We start from the raw sequence: 7,893 nt of genomic DNA on the forward strand, positions 1-7,893 counted from the left end.
AGGAAGAATGAAGTCATGAAATTTGCTTATACGTAGATGGATATGGAGAGTATTATGCTAAGTAAAATGAGCCAGAGAGAGATGGATAGACATTAAATGGTTGAACTCATTTGTGGATATAAAAAGATAGTATGATGTTAATAGCCAGAGACAATAGAGATGAGGGCCAGGAGAACCAGGAGGACCAGTCCATGGGTTTGTCTTTTTATTTTGCCTGTCCTTTCCCTCTGTTGTGCAGACTGAGGGCTGCATATCTGGTTGCAGTGTATACAAAATGTTCTCTATGGAATCTGCTCATTTCATTGTGGTGCTCACACACTCTGGGTATAGTGCTCATAGGGACTCCTGTTTGGTGTGCTTACACATCTTTATTTTGGCTGTTCACCAGGGACCACAGACCTTAGAGCCACATATGTGGCACTTAGCAGATATGGACAGCACAGGCCTACAGACTCATTCTTGCAAGGTACCACATTTTAACTCCTTGACAGTATCTTGGAAAAAATAGTGAAGTACATTGCGATATGAAGCTTTTAAAAAAAACTTGTGCACTGTAGAGGCCAAAGAGCTAGGACAGGGAGCAGGGCACCTGCTGTGCATGCAAATAACTCAAGTTTAATTCTAGCACCTCATATAACTTCTCAAGCCCACCAGGAGTGATTCATGAGCTAGGAGAAAACCCTGAATACCAGTGGGTGTGCCCCCCAAATAATAAATAATACATTAATAAATTTAAAATAATAAATTAATAAATAATAAATTGTGCCAGTATGACTAAAAATACAAAACCAGGCTATAGGAATTGTGCTATGACAATGATTATGGTGCGAATTATTATAAGTACTTGTGATCACTAAGCCAAACACTCTCAGCACTCCCTAGGAAGGTCCTTTGACTAGAAAAGGGAAGTTATTCCAGAAATTTTTTTCCAATTAGTTAAGTTTGTTTCATGCTATTCATTCCAGGAGGAGAATGATACACATCCTTGTATATTTCTCTTGCAGATTTTTCTATCACATTCTTTTGTTTGTTTTTGTTGCTTAAGCCTCACCCAACTGTGCGTAAGGTCTAAGGCTTACTCTTGGCTCTGTGCTCAGTGGTCACTCTTGGTGATGCTTGGAGTACCAGGAAGTGTAGGGATTGAACCACCTGTGTGCAAGGCGAGTTCCTTAACCCCCATATTATCTTTCTGGCCCCTCATTTTTTTCAACCTAGTTATGTCTTTCCCTAGGGACATGTTTCTGGCTATTTTATGTCTTTGTAAAGGTGGACACTTATTTGTGGTACTAAGGCTTTCTTCACTGTTTATTACAACCTTCCTGAATAGCACATTTGAGAAGTTTGTTACCTCTTGTATAAGCTCACAGTTTCCTTTCTTTGTTTTGTTTGTTTTAGGACCACACCTGGTGATGCTCAGGGGTTACTCCTGGCTATGCTCTCAGAAATCGCTCCTGGCTAGGGGGAACCATATGGGATGCCAGGGATCAAACCGAGGTCTGTCCTGGGTCAGCTACATGCAAGCCAAATGCCCTACCACTGTGCTTTCACTCAGGCCCCTGTTTTCCATTTTTATATTGAAATTGTATCCTCTTTTTTTCCTCTCTCTATAGAAGTGATATATGCTCAATGTGGAAAGTTCAAGCAAGGGATGGTGATACAGTACAACAGGTGAGGTGTTTTCCTTGCTTGATTTTATCCCCAGCACCCCATAGAGCCCTCTGAACCCCACCAGAAGTGATCTTTGAGAAATCCCCCAAATACAGCCAGGTATGGCCCACAAAAAGTACATTCAGCAAAATAATATATTTCCTTTTTTTTTAGTTTTGGGGTCACACCTGGCAGTGCTCAGGGGTTACTCCTGGCTCTATGCTCAGAAATCGCTCCTGGCAGGCTCAGGGGACCTTATGGGATGCCAGGATTTGAACCACCGACCTTCTGCATGCAAGGCAAACACTTTACCTCCGTGCTATCTCTCCGGCCCCAAAACAATGTATTTCTTTTACAGCATTTCAAGTTTCAGATAGTAAACAAGATTGTGGTTATGTGACTCAAATCATTTTTTATTTAAAGAAAATACATCACATAGTTGGCACAATTAATCATAATACTTTTGTTTCAGGAACCAAAGGCACAGTTATTTAAAAATATAGAAAAGAGAAGGAAAAATTAAAGAGATGGAAGAGAAAGGAAACAAGAAAATGTGCAGTAGCAAGTATATTTTTGAAAATTATCGAATCACCAATGAACTCATAAAAACACCAGCGGAAGGTTTAGTGAGCTCTCCTTTTACTTAAGAATAAAGTTTAAAGAAATATAGTAAAAAAAGGTGTGAGAGTGGCAATTGTTGTTTGCATAGGCCCAGCAAATATGGGGGAAATAGAAAGAAAAAGCCTTGGCCTAAATACAAGGAGATCTTACCCCTGATGTTTTCTGGCATAAGACCAAATCTGGGCATACTAGTTTGTCCAACCCCTGAGTCATTCTCTGTGGTTCCAGTAAAAAAAATTTTTTGCACAATTGCTGTTGTTGGTGTCAGGTTTTTGTAGTTAAAGATCCTGGATTCTGTGCATATCCTACATTGAAGTCAAATCTTAAAGACCTGTTTCCCACTTAAGAACATCTGCTCCGGGGCTGGAGAAATAGCACAGCGGCATTTGCCTTGCAAGCAGCCAATCCAGGACAAGGGGAGGGGAGGGGAGGGGAGGGGAGGGGAGGGGAGGGGAGGGGAGGGGAGGGGAGGGGAGGGGAGGGGAGGGGAGGGGAGAGGAGAGGACCCCTGTGCACATAGAACAAAAATATATACACCGGAACCAGATTGGGTCTGGTTCCTGGCTTCCCATTACCATGTCTGAGAGACCAGACACGGCACTTTATCATGCTTTCATTTGCTTATCTGTAAAGTGGGCATGATAATGGTGTTTACTAGAGAACTTTGTTGCAGAAGGTTCAAGCAAACAGGGAATGAGTACTCACTAAGTATAGCCTGTATTATTGCTATTGTTGTGTTGACTCTAGCAGCTATTTCTGTCAGTTAAAGAGACTCTTTATTCCTTTTGTCTTTCCTAAAACAGTAGGTGCTGTTGTTATTTTATTTTAATTGCTCTCTCTGGCTCATTTCCAGATCTATTAATCTCTCTCATGGGGTTTTATTACCAGATCTGTATGAAGTATCCTAGGTGACTTTCTGAGGTTATTACAAGTTATTCTTTTTTTAAAAAAAAAATCAGCACCAAAACTGATAGCAAAATATTTGTGTGTCGAGTTAAGAGGGCCACACTCACACAAAGATGTCTCTGGGTGCTGAGTTTAGGGGGTACTCCTTTCTATTCTTAGGGGACTATATACTGTGTCAGAGATCTAACGGGGCCTCCTGCATGCAAATTATGTTCTCCAGCCCATTGAGGTATCTTTCTAGCCCCAGAAAAAAAAAGTACTAAATAACCAAGCCAAAGTCAACAAAAAGGAATCAAGAGACCCAGACTCTAACAATATAAACTTTAAATGGGCCTGTTATACTAGCAGACTGAGGTGCTAAGGGTGGTAGTTGGGATACACTCTGGGAACTTAGTGGAGGGAGGTAAACACTGGTGGTGAGATTGGCCCTGTCTGATCCAACTGTCTTTTTTCCGAAGCACATTGGTTTCATATGTTCAGGAAACAAATGGAATAGTTCGACATAATCCTACAAGAGTCTAACTGATGCTTGAGACCTATACTCAGAAGAGCTGTTCCCTTGGACTGCAAGAGGCCCTGAGTTCTATCTCCAGTAACTCCACAAAAAATACAAAAGAATAGCTGTTCCCTTAACTACTGCCCTAAGGGTAATTCTTTCTCTACCCTCCCTTTTTGGAACCACTCAAAAACTACTATGGCTCCATTGCCATGCAAACCCATGTACCTTTCCTTTTACTTTTAGACCACACCTGGCAGTGCTCAGGCGTTCTTCCTAGCTCTGCATTTAGGAATCATGCTTGGGAAACCACCTGGGATGCCAGAGATTGAACGGAGCTCAAGTACAAAGTACAAAGCAAACACCCTACCCACTATACTATTACTCCAGCATCCGTATGCCTTTGTAAAGGATTTATTTTTATTAAAACACAGTGATTTACAAAGTTGTTCAGAATACAATTGTTTCAGGCCTACAATGTTCCAACACCAATCCCACCACCGATGTGAACTTCCCTCCACATACAACCCCAGGTTCCCACCCACCCCCCCCAGCCTGTCCCCTAAGCAGGCATAAAACAAATTTACTTCATAGGGCTTGCGCCAACTAAACTTAAAGTAATGCAAAGTGGAATTATTAGAAAGTAAATCAAGGGCCCGGAGAGATAGCACAGCGACGTTTGCCTTGCAAGCAGCCGATCCAGGATCCAGCAACCAACCAAAGGTGGTTGGTTCGAATCCCGGTGTCCCATATGGTCCCCCGTGCCTGCCAGGAGCTATTTCTGAGCAGACAGCCAGGAGTAACCCCTGAGCAACGCTGGGTGTGACCCAAAAACCAAAAAAAAAAAAAAGAATCTTTAAAAAAAAAAAAGAAAGTAAATCAATAGAAGTCAATTTGTGAATATATACTTATTGCATTATGATTTAGCCTATGTAAATAAACTCAGAAATTGAATATACTATGCCTATTATCGTTTACAGTAATAAGTTTTCAACTCTTGCATCTAAAATATATTACATTACATTTTATTTTGTAAAAAAATTTTTATTTTGTACTTGGATATTATTGTGGTAATTATGTCTTCCCTGTCATTAATAATTTTTTTGAAATTTCATGCTGATATAGTTTCCATTAAATCAGTAAAGCCTACAAATGTAAAATTTATTAAGTATGAAGAGAAGAAAATGAAATGGGATATCCTAAAGAAACTTATGGAAGTATAAATATTTGTTTTATCCCAAGAAAAGGAATATTAGATTTATATTAAAAATATGACATCGGGGGGAGGGACCAGAGAGATAGCCTTTCATGCAGAAGGTCATTGGTTCGAATCCCGGCATCCCATATGGTCCCCCGAGCCTGCCAGGAGCAATTTCTGAACGTGGAGCCAGGAGTAACCCCTGAGCACTGCCGGGTGTAACCCCAAAAAACAAACAAAAACAATGACATCATAGATACTGCTTAAGTATGCTTAAATATCTGCATTAATAAGTAAATTATTTCAGTAAAATTATCCATGTATGTAAAAACTAATAAAACATAGTACATGCAGTATAAGTGAGACTAAGTAATAATTGAAAAATGTATAAAATCTCTTAGCAGGGACCTGAGCGATAGCAAAATGGTAGGGTATTTGCCTTGCACGCAGCCAATCTAGAATGGACCTTGGTTCAATCCTCCAGTGTCCCATATGGTCCCTAAAGCAAGGAATGATTTCTGAGTGCATAGCCAGGAGTAACCCCTGAGCATCACAGGGTGTGGCCCAAAAAGCAAAAATACAAACAAACAACCTTAGCAAACACCTTTTTTTTGGGGGGGTGGGCCACACCCGGTAACGGTAACGCTCAGGAGTTACTCCTGGCTATGTGCTCAGAAATCGATCCTGGCTTGGGGGACCATATGGGAAACTGGGGGATCGAACCGCGGTTTGTCCTAGGCTAGCGCAGGCAAGGCAGGCACCTTACCTCTAGCGCCACCACGTCAGCCCCACAAACACCTTTCTTAATCCAGTAAAAGGCAGCCATATGCAGCATTATTTTGTTAACTGAGTTTCACTTCAGTTTTAATCATTTTTCATTTTTAACCACTGCTCTTTTATTTTAGTTTTTTGGTTTGGAGGCCAAACCCAGCAGCATTTGCACTAGTCCTGAAGGCTCTATGCTCAGAAATCACTTCTGGCAGGCTATGGGGGCAGACCATAGGGAGGCTAGGAATCGAACCCAGGATAGCTGCATGCAAGGAAAACACCCTACTCACTGTGCTATTGCTCCATTCCCATCCACTGTTCTTTAAGTGCTGAATTGGACTCACAACCTCACATATGTGAGGCATGTATTGTACCACTAAGCCACATCCCAAGACCCATCTGTACTTTATATTATACGCTTTTGTAGATGATACCTTCTTCCTCTTTGGTTTTCTGGCCACACATGACAGTGCTCAAAGAACTGTGCTGTGCCAAGGATCAAATGTGAACTTCCTGCATACAAGCCTGTGCATCTGTCCATTGAGCAAGCTCTCCTGCCTTAAATAATATTATACATATACATATACACATAAATCTATTTATTTTACAGATGGATGATTTGTAGAACCACTGTATCAGGCAAGGTTATTAGTGCTAAAGTCCTGGGAGAGGTGACAAGCATGAGAGGCAGGAGAGAGAGAGAAGAATAGAGAGAGAATAGAAGAGGGAGAGAGAGATGGAGTTGAGAAAAAGGATATTGAGAGGTGGTAAGGGAGAAAAGGAAAGAGAAAAGGAGAGAAGGATAAGGGAAGAGACAGAGAGAGAGCGAGAGAGCTACTGGCTGCCAACTACTGTCGCTTTTCTCCTCTGGGCTTGCCTGGGGACAGGTTAAATCTGCCATAAGCAACACCTGACCAGCTTGGACATTAGCATTCCACCAGCCCTATTAGGCAGCTATTAAGCCACACCTGAGTACACTCGATCAAAGTCACACAGGACTTGATCCCCAGCAACCCAATTTTTAGGGAATTGTGGTCACAGGCTGGAATGAAGCATTTCTCTTTATTTTATTATTTTATTTTATTTTATTTTGGGGTCACACCCGGCAGCTCTCAGGGATTACTCCTGGCTCCAGGTTCAGAAATCACTCCTGGCAGGCTCAGGGTACCATATGGGATGTGGGATTCAAACCACCGATCTTCTGATTGCAAGGCAAATGCCTTACCTCCAGGCCATCTCTCCAGCCCCTATTTTTAATACGTAAATTACTTTATTTAAGGATCATGCATTACAGTTGTCATAATATATTTGTTTCCAGGTAAGTGGAATGAAAAAAAAATTAAAAGAAAAACTTTGGCCCCAGTGTATAGTGATGAGAAAGAAAGAAACTGAGTGGAAGAGGAGAAACACAAATATGAAAGGATGGGGGCCAGGGGCCAAGGGGTCTCAGGTGCATTGGTAGTGTTAAAAAAAGCAAAACTAAATATCCAAGACAAAGTCAACAACAGTGAAATCAAGAGACCCAAACTTGGACAATCTAAACTTAAAATGGGCTGTTATACGGGCAGGCTGGAGGGCAAAGTGTAGTGGTTGGGATATACTCTGGGAACATGTTGGAGGGAGGCCAACACTGATGGTGGGATTGGCTCTGATTCATTGTATGCCTGATACCCAACTATGAAAGACTTTGTAAATCACAATGGTTTCAATAAGATAAAATTTTAAAAAAAAGAAAGAAGAAAAGAGTATATCAATGGAACATTTGTGAAAATGATTGCATCTCACAGTGAAGTTATTAACTCATTGTCAGAAGGTTTACTAAGCTCTTGTTTCTAGTTGATCTTTCTGTTAACTTCTTTTGTTTCTGTTTGTTTTTTTTTTCGAGCCACACCCATTTGATGCTCAGGGGTTACTTCTGGCTAAGCGCTCAGAAATTGCCCCTGGCTTGGGGGACCATATGGAATGCCGGGGGATCGAACCGCGGTCCTTCCTTGGCTAGCGCTTGCAAGACAGACACCTTATCTCTAGCGCCACCTTGCCGGCAACTTCTTTTGTTTCTGAACATTAAGTGACTTCAAATACATATTGCCTCTAAATCAGTGTGTTTCTACTGGGACAACAGTATTAAAAGGTTTGAAATTGTCGTATGGTTACATATGAGGCTGTGTGGTCCTGAAATCCCAAGCATTGTGGATACTGTGGAGTGAGGTTTCAGATGTCAGACATTCTGTAATTTACAAGAAGGCAGGATGAGGGT

The sequence above is a fragment of the Suncus etruscus genome, chromosome X, assembly GCF_024139225.1.
Source record: "Suncus etruscus isolate mSunEtr1 chromosome X, mSunEtr1.pri.cur, whole genome shotgun sequence".
Lineage (NCBI taxonomy): Eukaryota > Metazoa > Chordata > Mammalia > Eulipotyphla > Soricidae > Suncus > Suncus etruscus.